Source organism: Elaeis guineensis, chromosome 8 (assembly GCF_000442705.2).
Source record: "Elaeis guineensis isolate ETL-2024a chromosome 8, EG11, whole genome shotgun sequence".
In the NCBI taxonomy this organism is placed as follows: Eukaryota; Viridiplantae; Streptophyta; class Magnoliopsida; order Arecales; family Arecaceae; genus Elaeis; species Elaeis guineensis.
Genome location: NC_026000.2, coordinates 35,622,754 through 35,635,058, shown reverse-complemented (window position 1 = coordinate 35,635,058; position 12,305 = coordinate 35,622,754).

Below are 12,305 nucleotides of genomic sequence, written 5' to 3'. Positions count from 1 at the left end.
CGACTCTGACTTATGCTTCATTAAGTAGACATACCCATACCTCGATAGGTCGTCTGTGAAGGTTATGAAGTAGAAATATCCACCTCTTGCACTTGAGCTCATATGTCCACATACATCAGAGTGTACCAGACCCAAGAGTTCACTGGCTCGCTCATCTTTTCTAGTAAAAGATGACTTGGTCATCTTCCCAAGAAGACAGGACTCACAGGTTGGAAGTGATTCACAATCACCAACTTCAAGAATTTCTTCTTGAGCCAACCAGTTTATCCTGTTCTTATTGATATGACCTAGCCTACAGTGTCAAAGGTAGACTTCTGACATATTATCCATTCTAGGAAGTTTACCGAAAGTTTGAACCACATTAACAGGCTGTGATAGTAAGTAAATTCATTATTTAGTTGTCCAACAAACATTGTAACACCATTCAAAATGATATTGCAAATATTTTCTTTTATTAAAAATTCATAACTGTACATGGTCAAAAGGCCTACAGAAATAATATTTAATAAAAAGCTTGGACAATAGTGACATTCACTCAGAATTACATTACGAGAGTTGATTACAAGGTTCATGATTCCTAAAGCTAGAATTGAAACTTTGCTTCCATCTCCAACGTTCAGGAACCTCTCGCCTTCATCAAATCTCCTACTGACCTGCAGACCCTGCATCGAATTACAGATATGATAAGGGCTTTCGGTATCCAATACCCAGGCAGTAGTATTACAAATGAAAAAGTTGCAAGGTGTTATCATATAATTACCTTGCTTCTTCTTTGGCCTGCTCGGATCCAGGGAGGCAATGTATAGAGGACAGTTCCTCTTTCAGTGCCCTTACTTCTTGCAAAAGAAGCACTCCGCCTAGCTCTGGTCAAGCTTGCGCTTCTTGGCTGACCCTGTGCTGACATCCAGCATGCGGCTGCACCTTCTTATTCTTCTTTTTCTTGTTCTTCTTCCCTTTCTTAAAGGGTCGACGACCAGAAGAAGACCCTCCCTCAACATTCACCGACTCCTTATGGAGCTGGCGATCCTTCTCAAAGTTCTGCAGCAACCCCAACAAGTCGTGGTAGTACACTGCAGGCTTTGTTATCCAAAAATGAGTAAGAAAGGGGAGGAAGGACTTGGGCAAAGAATTAAGGATCGCATCCTTACTGAGTTGCTCGTGCAAGGAAAAATCCAATTTACTTAGGTGCTCAATCATTTCGATCATGTACAGTACATGATCGGTGACTGAGGCTCCATCCCTCATCTGAGCATTGAAAATGGCACAACTAGTTTTGTACCTTTCAACATCATCAGGCATGCCAAAGGAGTCATTCAACATTTGAAGCATCTCCTGCGGCTAGGCATTCTCGAACCTACACTGAACTCATCATTCATTGCCACCAGCATTATGCACCGAATGGTGGTACGATCGTTGAGCCACTTCTGGTAAGTGTCTCGGACCATCCCTTTAGCGTTCGGAGCTGGCTCCTCAGGTACCGAATCCGTTACTACATAAAGGATCTGCTCATGCTCAAGTATGATTTTTAATTTTCGATACCAACTATCAAAATTAGGTCCCATGAGCTTGTCATTATCTAATAATGACCGGAGTGATAGGGTAGTGGCCATAGCTGCATAAAGGAAAACCAAACCTTTATTAGTATATAAATTATTAATACTAAAGACTTGGACTTTAATCTAAAGTTTCTTCCAATATTTTTACAAACTGGTAGCCTCAACCTCCAATTCAAGGAATTACTTTAATTTCTTAGTGGGTACTAGAATCCACACAGACCACACACGAGCCCAACTTTGGTCGGTCAATCCATGTGCATCTATGGGTAGGTTCATAACCAGTTGTTTCTCTAAACAACTTCTAGTAATTAATTTTGCCCTAGAACCTAATCAGTAGGCTTTGGCCTCTACTGAAAAGATCTAGTTAGGTCCAACCATTAACATGACTTGATTTGGTGAATCTGACCAATAAATGATAAGGCCTGACTTTGGCCGGCCAACCTGACCACCATCAGAAAGACAACCAAATGATCATATTATGAATGATAATTTCATTAGTCAATAAGCACCAGGCCTTTGGGCCTCTAGTGATTATTAAACTAATGGACTCATTATCACTCACTTAATGGGAAGCTATGACTTAGTTATCACTATAACTTAATCATTTTTAGGGACCTAATAATTTTTGAGGATTTTATTAAAGGATAGAAGAGAAAAAATTAACCAGCCAATTTTAATCCTCCCACTGACTTCACCAAGTCAGATTAAAAAAGATTTAATTAAAGCCGGCATTAGGAGCACCTAAATCAGTCACACTGATTTACCTAATGACATGGGTGAGCCCTAATCACCAAGTGTCTAATCAAAATCTAACTCACCAGGTTGGCCAGGTAAGTGAGATCAGTGGAAGGGATATGTCATTAACTCATCAGAGATCGAATCAATGCGAGTATCTCCCAGTTACAAACCACTGGTTAGACTGTCGAACTTACCTTAGACACCAACCGATTCATTAGTTTTAATTTGATCAACATAGTAAATAGGGTTCCACCGCGTAGCAATGAATTAAGTCCATCTTGGTCTAGCTAAAGATATGGACCCATTCAACTACAACTATTGGAGTTGAGTCTAGAGTGTCCTTGACCTAATCTAATTCAACTTTTGATTAGATTTGACCAATTACTCTAATTTAGTCCATTTCTTTAAGCTAACCTTAGGTCTAACCCAATTATGGACCTAATCCATCTAACCTGTTGGGTATAAAATACCCCCCAGCCGAAGTTCGTGTCAGGAGTAACCCTCCAGGGATTCTACCGACGTCCGACCTTCGGCGACATCTTTTCAAACCTCTCCGACGGTCAAGCCTCCGCAACATTTCAAGTTCTGTCGATGGATAAACTCCCACCAGTGTCAACCGTATTCTCCACGATGGACGGACTCCACCCAAGTTTTCGTGGTGGTCGACCACCTTCTAGACTTCATCCGGACTCCTATGGGAGCCGGACTTCTGCCCCAAACTCCGACTGCAAGTAGTCTTCATTCGACTCCTACGGGAGCCGGACTTCTTCCCCGAACTTCGGCTGCAGGTAGTCTTCATCCGGACTCCTACGGGAGCCAGATTCATCCCCGAACTCCGGCTGCAGGTAGTCTTCATCCAAACTCCTACGGGAGCCGGACTTCTTCCCCGAACTCCGGCTGCAAGTAGTCTTCATCCGGACTCCTACGGGAGCTGGACTTCTGCCCCAAACTCCGACTGCAGGTAGCCTTCATCCGGACTCCTACAGGAGCCAGACTTCATCCCCAAACTCTGACTGCAGGTAGTCTTCATCCGGACTCCTACGGGAGCCGGACTTCATCCTCGAACTCCGGCTGCAGGTAGTCTTCATCCGGACTCCTACGGGAGCCAGACTTCATCCCCGAACTCTGGCTGCAGGTAGTCTTCATCCAGACTCCTACGGGAGCCGGACTTCATCCCCGAACTCCGACTGCAGGTAGTCTTCATCCGGACTCCTACGGGAGCCGGACTTCATCCCCGAACTCTGGCTGTAGGTAGTCTTCATCTAGATCTGGACTTCTTCCCCAAACTCCAGCTACAGGTAGGCTTCATCCAGACTCCTACAGGAGCCGGACTTCATCCCTGAACTCCGGCTGCAGGTAGTCTTCATCCGGACTCCTACGGGAGTCAGACTTCATCCCCGAACTCCGGCTGTAGGTAGTCTTCATCCGGTCTCCTATGGGAGCCGGACTTCTGCCCTGAACTCCTGTTGTAGGTAGACCTCATCCGAACACTTACAATGATCGGACTCCGATCTTCTACCGCAAGCGATCTACTCTGAGCTTCTGCTACAAGCGGTCTACTTCAAATTTCTACTACGAGCGGTCTGCACCAGATTTTCACTGTAAGCCTTCACTCGAGCTCCCATTGTGGATGAATTCCTTTCGAATTTCCATTACAGATAGGCTTCAACCGAGTTTCCTCGATAAATGATCCCCATCCGGGCTTGTATGGAGATCAGACTCCGCCCGAACTCCTGTAGCGGATAGATTCCGGACGAACTTCTACGACACACGGAATCCCGCAGTCGGATCCCTCCAACGGATGAACCTCTCCAGCACCATCCGACATCCACTGTCGGTCGACCCTCTATCGAATTCTGTGTGAAATCGAACTTCATCTACGGAAAGCCTCTGACCGAGCTCCTACAGCAAGTGGCCCTCGCCTGCAGTATTAACGCCTAAGGCACCCAACGGTAGAAGGCTCGCGAGCAACATCCGAGCTCCTCTCAGATGGATAGCTACCTCTCTCCGCCAGACACCTCAATCGAGTTTCGATCGATAGGCCTGGACTCCCTGGCAGGCCACAGTAACGGCCATGACTCTGCTCCACTTCCTACGACGGATTCTACGCGGCTCCACCACCCCCTGGTAGGCCACAGTAATGGCCACAACTCTGTTCCACTTCCTGTGACGGATTCCATGCGGCTCTACCACCCCTTGGCAGGCCACAGTAATGGCCACGACTCTGCTTCACTTCCCGCAACAGGCTCCACGTGGCAGGCCACAATGATGGCCATGATTCCACTCCACTACTCTTTCCAACAAACTCTTCCTGGCCCCGAGCGATCCACTACCAGGTGGTTACAAACGTCGCTATTAGTCTGTTGCACCCTCTGCCTATAAAAAGGGGGACCCCAGATACGTTATTATCTAAGCTCTATTTTCTATCTCGAAACTCTACTAAAATTTTGTTCGAGCACTCCATTATTGTTGAGGTAGAGAACTGACTTGAGCATCGGAGGGTCTTGCCGGAGCACCCCCAACTCTGATTTAGACTTCTTCTGCAGGTCCCGACGGCGACCGCGACTCCCTCGACTCCAGCTTCTCCGACGTCGGTGGGTTTTTGCACCAACAGGATTGGCGCTAGAGGAAGGGTGGCTGTGTCTTTGCAGTACCCTTGTTCTTAAAGGAGTGCTCAACGGGACCGCCTCTAGTCATCTTCTCCGGCATCCTCTCCTCCAGTTTTTTGCCTGGTCTCCACCTGATGCCTCCCTGAAGGACATCCTCCAGGCGGTCGACGGCCTCCACGGCCAGATCTCAACGGGCCCCGCAAGCCCCGGCCCCGTCTCCGATTTCCCAAGCTCCTCTTCCTCCGACGACAGCGATCGGCATAGAGCAGTTTGATGATCGACCTCTGACCAATTTCACCAACACCATCTCGGGAGAATCCCGATAGGGAACAATCGGAGTATTGGTCGGACCTCCCAAGCGGCAAAGGATTGAAGAATCCATAACCTTTACTAAGGAAGATGCTCGGAGAGTTCAATTCCCTCATAACGATGCAATTGTAGTTTTCTTAAATATAGCTAATTACGATGTGCGCCGCATTCTTGTCGACAATGAAAGTTCAGCCGATATTTTGTTCTACGATGCCTTCTCAAAAATGTCCATCCTTGACGGTCGTTTGGGGCCGATTAGCTCCCCCCTGGTAGGGTTTACCGGTGATGCTATCTCGATGGAGGGGGTAATAACTTTGACTGTAGCTGTAGGTCGATATCCAAGACAGTCCAGGGCTTTGGTGGATTTTCTGGTAGTGAAGGCGCCGTCAGCCTACAATACAATCCTTGGCCGACCTGGCCTCAATGCCCTTCGGGCCGTGGTGTCGACCTACCATCTGAAATTGAAGTTCCCTACTAACCAGGGGGTCGGAGAAGTCAAGGGAGACCAAGCCCTGGCCAGACCTGCTACAGCATAGCCTTGCAAAGAAGCGACCAATCTGACCTCTGTCCGGTTGATGGATTGGATGCCCGTGATGATCTCGCTGAGGAAAGGGGTGGGCCAATCGAAGATCTGGTTTCGATCCCTTTGAATGATGGGAATACAGAGCATGTGGTGAAAATCGGCTCCAACCTGGAGGAAGAGGTGTGGACGCAGCTCATTGATTTCCTACGAAAGAATGCAGATATTTTTGCTTGGGTTCTAGTGGACATGCCAGGGATTGACGCAGAGGTCATGGAACACCGTCTGGCCGTTGATCTGAAGCATCGGCCGACGAAAGAAAAAATCCGAGGTCATGCACTGGAAAGGCAAAAAGCGATAGCCGAGGAAGTGGATAAACTTTTGAAGGCCGGATTCATTAGAAAGGTCAATTATCCTGACTGAATTTTCAATGTTGTCCTAGTCAAAAAGGCAAACGGCAAGTGGAGGATGTGTATAGACTTCAAAAAGATGAATAAAACCTGCCCAAAAGATAGCTACCCTCTACCCAGGATTGATCAACTGGTGGATGCAACCTCGGGCCATGAGCTTCTCACCTTTATGGATGCATTCTCTGGCTATAATCAAATCAGAATGGCGCCAGAAGATGAAGGAAAGATTGCTTTCATTACTAACCGTGGTCTTTACTGTTACAGGGTCATGCCTTTCGGCCTCAAAAATGCAGGTGCGACCTATCAGCGGCTGGTGAACAAAATCTTCAAGTAGCAGATCGGCCGCAACATGGAGGTCTACGTGGACGACATGCTCGTGAAAAGCAATTCTACAATGAACCACATCTTCGACCTCGAGGAGACCTTCGGCGCCCTCCAGAGATATAAGATGAAGCTGAACCCGACTAAGTGTGCTTTCGGAGTGACCTCGAGGAAGTTTCTGGGCTTCATGGTATCGGGGTGCGGGATTGAAGCCAATCTGGAGAAAATTCATGCCATCCAGGAGATGGCTGCCCCAAAGTCGATAAAAGAGGTTCAGCGCCTTACAGGGAGGGTGGCGGCCCTGAATCGCTTCGTTGCAAGGTCGGCTGAATGGTGCCTACCCTTCTTTCAAACCCTCAAGCGGCCGAAGAACTTCTGTTGGACCATTGAGTGTCAATAGCATTCGAAGAATTAAGGAGCTACCTCGGCTCACCTCCACTATTGGTGAAGCCCGAGCCCAGGGAGGAGTTGTTCTTGTACCTGGCGGTCTCTCCTATGGCCCTTACAGCAGTTCTTGTCAAGGAAGAAGCAAAAATCCAACAGCCAATCTACTACATCAGTCGCGCATTGAGAGATGCCAAAACCAGGTATACCAAATTAGAGAAACTGACTTACGCCTTGTTGATTGCAGTTTGGAGGCTCCGACCTTACTTTCAAGGGCACACCGTAACGTTGCTCACCGACCAGTCGATTAAGACGATTCTGCATTGGACGGATGCTTCCGGGAGGATAGCGAAATAAACGATCAAGCTCACAGAATTTGACATCAACTATCAACCTAGGCCAACAGTAAAAGCCTAGATATTGGCAGATTTTATAGTAGAATGCACTATCTCGTTGGAGGTCGAGCCTGAACAAGATGAAGTTGACGGCCTGAAGTCTCGACTGAACCCCTCTGAAGAAGAAACAGACCCCCCTGATTGCTTTTGGGCCCTCTATGTGGATGGATCCTCCAACATGTCGGGTGCAGGTGCGGACCTGATTCTGATCAGTCCAGAGGGGATCGTAGCGGAGTATGCGCTGTGCTTCGAATTTCCCGTAATGAATAATGGAGCGGAATAAGAAGCTCTGGTCGCAGGATTGAGGATCGCCAAAGAATTAGGAGTAGATCGGCTCCAAGTTTACAGCGACTCTCAATTGGTAGTGGGATAAGTCAGCGAAAACTACGAAGCACGGGAGGACAGCATGGCTAAGTACCTTGAAAAGGTAAAGGAGCTCATCCCCGCCTTTAGTAGCTTCAACATCAGGCAGATTTTGAGAATGAAAAATACCAGGGCCGATCTTCTCTCCATGTTGGCTACACTGGCTCCAGCTGAATTGCCCAAGGGTATTCTCTTTGAAGTTTTGAAGTGCCCAAGTATGGAAGAATCACGGCCTGTGATGGAAATTAGCCATGAATCCAGTTGGATCGACCCACTAGTGGCATATCTCAAAGATGGGATTCTCCCTCATGATGCAAAAGAGGCTCGGAAGCTCAGAAATCAAGCCTCCCGATACATCCTTTATGAGGACAAGCTGTACAAGAGATCATACTCTTTGCCCCTTTTAAAATATCTCCGGCCTTCGGAAGCTGACTACGCCTTGTGGGAGGTGCACGAAGGAATCTGCGGAAGCCATCTGGGGGCTAGATCTTTATCCCACAAGTTGCTCCGCGAAGGGTACTACTGGCCGACAATGTATCGTGACTCCATTGAATATGTCAGAAAGTGTGACCGATGCCAGAGATATGCCAACATCCAAAGACAACCCGCCTCCGAGCTTACACCCTTGAGCGCCCCATGGCCATTTGCGCAATGGGGAATGGATATCCTTGGACCCTTTCTCGTGACGTCGGGGCAGAGGAAGTTCCTCCTGGTAGCAATTGACTATTTCACCAAGTGGGTTGAAGTCGAACCACTAGCGAAAATCATAGAAGCTAAAGTGCAAGACTTCGTCTGGAAGTCAATCGTTTGCAGGTTTGGCCTACCGAGGATCCTAATTACTGATAATGGACGGCAATTTGCGGGAGCGAGATTCATCGAATTTTGTGAAGACCTGAACATCTCCCACAACTTCACATCGGTAGCCTATCCTCAGGCCAACGGCGAAGCCGAAGTGACCAACAGAACTCTGCTGCAAGGAATCAAGACAAGGCTCGAAAAAGTGAAGGAAACTTGGGCAGACGAACTTTATCATGTGTTGTGGGCATACTGAACTACCCAAAGATTGCCCACAGGGGAGACCCCCTTTGCTCTAGCCTTCGAACGGAGGCTGTTATCCTAATTGAGCTCAAACTTCCGTCGGCACGAGTCATGGCATTCAACGAACATCACAATTCGCAAGGCCTTAAAGCCAACCTCGACTTGTTAGAAGAAAAGCGGGAGATGGCTCAAGTTCGGATGGCAGCCTACAGACAGAAAGTCGCCCGCTATTACAACTCCCAGGTCAAAAACAAAGTCTTTAGAGCAGGAGACCTAGTGCTTCGACGAGCCACTGTCTCGCAACCTCAGGATAGAGGTAAGCTTGTCCCAAATTGGGAAGGCCCGTACGAAGTCAAGGAGGTAGTCTGGTCCGAAACTTACTACCTCAAGGAGCTCGGAGGAGCAGACCTCCCACGACCATGGAGTTCGAAAAATTTACGAATGTATTTCCGATAACTTTACTTTAAATAAAAGTTTTATATCCACATGTCTTCTCTCTTGGCACGAGCCTATATCGACAGGACAATCGAAACACACCGTGTCGGGAGTAGGAGGGGAACCTCATCTCGACACAGTCGAAGGCCCAATTACACTAGACCGGATGGGGGGAGAGGCCCTGCAACGCCCATATGTGCCCCTACAGCCCTGTTTGGGACAGGAGGAGAATCTCATCCTAACAGGAGCAAAGTCGAAGGCCCGATTACACTTAGATCGGATGGAGGGAGAGGCCTTGCAATGCCCATATGTACCCCCACAGCCCTGTTAGGGACAGGAGGAGAACCTCGCCCTAACAGGAGCAAAGTCGAAGGCCCGGTTACACTTAGACCGGATGGGGGGAGAGGCCCTATAACACCCATATATGCCCTCACAGCCCTGTTAGGGACAGGAGGAGAACCTCGCCCTAACAGGAGCAAAGTGGAAGGCCCGATTACACTTAGACCGGATGGAGGGAGAGGCCCTGCAATGCCCATATGTGCCCCCACAGCCCTGTTAGGGACAGGAGGAGAACCTCGCCCTAACAGGAGCAAAGTCGAAGGCCCGGTTACCCTTAGATCGGATGGGGGGAGAGGTCCTGCAACGCGTATGTGTGCCCCCGCAGTCCTATTAGGAACAGAAGGAGAACCTCGTCCTAACCTGAGCTGAAACCGATCACATCAAAAATAGGAGAAGAACCTCGCCCTGACACCAACTAAGGTCCGGTCATTCGAAACCAGATAAGAAAAAGGGAACCTTCCCAGCGGCCCCTCCGCACTCCCGTGACCCCACTAAGAGCAGAGGAAAAACCCTCACTCGAGAAAAGAAAAAGAAAAAGGGGAGAGGGGTTAAAAAGGAAAGCGACGAACTACATCAGCGACGAATGGAAAATAAATTACATCAAAGATACAGGGAACCTCGTCTCAATGAGGATTGGGGTTCTTATCAAAATCTCTGGTCTCCAAGAGAGCTCTCAACACAGTCCAAGGATAAGATGGCTTCCTCGGGGCGACGAGAAGCTCAGACCTCCAAGCTCGAACTCTGAAAGGCGGCGTCAAACTCGAGTGGCCCCGGATAAATCTGCGGCCATAAACAAAAGGATGGGTCAATGCGACGGCAATCGAGTACCTCCGAGCGGCATCGATATCGAGCAAGGCAAAAGCTGAAAGGAGCTCGGCAAATGACAATTCAATGCATGAGTAAAAGAGGTAACGAAAAATTTCTTTCTCATGTCATTAACTAAGTATACATTACAGAGCCCTTGAGGCTGAAGAAGAAAGATGGCAAGAAAAGCAAGCCGACGTGGCGACGATCAAGAACCTCCAGACGACATCAGCATCGAAAAAAAAATGGGGAATACAACAATAGCAATAGTGAATGAAAGAAGTTCGGCAGGCGATAATTTGATGCAAAGTGCGGACAAGGTGACGAAAATCTCCTTTTCATTCTCGATTAACAAGGTGTACGTTACAAAGCCCTGAGGATCGAAGAAAAAAGAACATTACTACAAGACTTGAAAAGAATACATTAGAGACCGCTTCAAGCTTTCGACTTCTCCTACCGGCTCCATCCTTCTCAGCAGTATTTCCCAGTGCATGTGATGAACCCATCGGCTCTTGCCCCCCGCCTTGTTCCGCTCCATTACTGAAACCCCAACCCTAGGGGGAAAAGGGGGGATAGAATTCAAGGGGCGGCGGCAGCAACGACAGCAGCAACGACGACCTGTATCAAGAAAAATCAAAAGTACCTCGGAGGCTGCAATGACATCGGAGGCATGCACCACTACCGTGTGCTCCCCGACAACCACCATCCTAGGTACTTCGGCAAGGTCGGCATGCGCTACTTCCACCACCCCTGCAACAAGTTCTACTGTCCCACCGTCAGCACCGACCGCCTCTGGTCCCTCGACCCTGATGACGTTAAGAAACCTGCCACAGCTTATGACAGCAATTCTACCCCCTTGATCGGTGTCGCCCCGTTCAACTACTTCGAAATTCTCGGGCAGGATGCGCTCACTGGCTAGTTTCGTTATTAAATCCCCATTGTTGAAGGAATTCTCCCTCGAGCCCCCTTTGAAGCTGTGGGAACCCTCAATAGTAGTTCGACAGCCGCTGAACTTGCAGGCCACTGTTTCCCCCCTCCTATTCCTCTCGATCCATAGCATCCTCTCGAGATTGACCTCCGGGGCAGGAGCCCCAGTGGGAGAACTCCCCGAAAGGACTCGAAAGATTGAAGGCAGTGGGGAGCCGACGAAGATGGCAAAGATTGGCGCGAAGAATGCTTGGGGTTAAAAAGGGCGCCGATGGGTGGCTAAACTCTTAGGCAGAAGAAAGGCATCGTCTGGACTCTCAGGCGAAATGAAGTCCTTGGAGGGAAGGAGGGGGTTTAAATAAGCGACGGGACCTGGCACAGTTATGGTGGTGGATATCCCTAGGTCAACCAATGCCCGCCACGTGTCCACTCACCGTGGCGTAGGGCTGACTGCTGGCGGGACCATTATGGTGTGGTGCTTGAAATTATGCTCCAGCGGAAATTTTGAAAGGACTCTTCGGATCGTCCCAATTTGAAAAGACTCCAGCACGCGCGCATTAAATGCCAGGATCTCCGAGGACGATCGTGCGCAGGATTCTAGGGGGCAACTTCGGCTGTGAAAATTTTTCTGTACTTTTTTCATTCGAAACTCGAACTCAGAAGTAGGAGGACTGGTGTTGGGTATAAAATACCCCCCAGTCGAAGTTCGTGTCAGGAGTGACCCTCCAGGGATTTTACCGATGTCCGACCTTCGACGACATCTTTTTGAACCTCTCCGGCGGCCGAGCCTCCACAACATTCCCAAGTTCTGCCGATGGATAAACTCCCACCAGTGTCGATCGGATTCTCCATGACGGACGGACTCCACCCAAGCTTTCGTGGTGGTCGACCACCTTCTAGACTTCATTCGGACTCCTACGGGAGCCAAACTTCTACCCCGAACTCCGGCTATAGGTAGTCTTCATCCAGACTCCTACGGGAGCCAGACTTCTGCCCCGAACTCCGATTGTAGGTAGTCTTCATCCAGACTCCTACTGGAGTCGGACTTCTTCCCTGAACTCCGGTTGCAGGTAGTCTTCATCCGGACTCCTACGAGAGCTGGACTTCATCCCCGAACTCTGGCTGCAGGTAGTCTTCATCCGGACTCCTACGGGAGC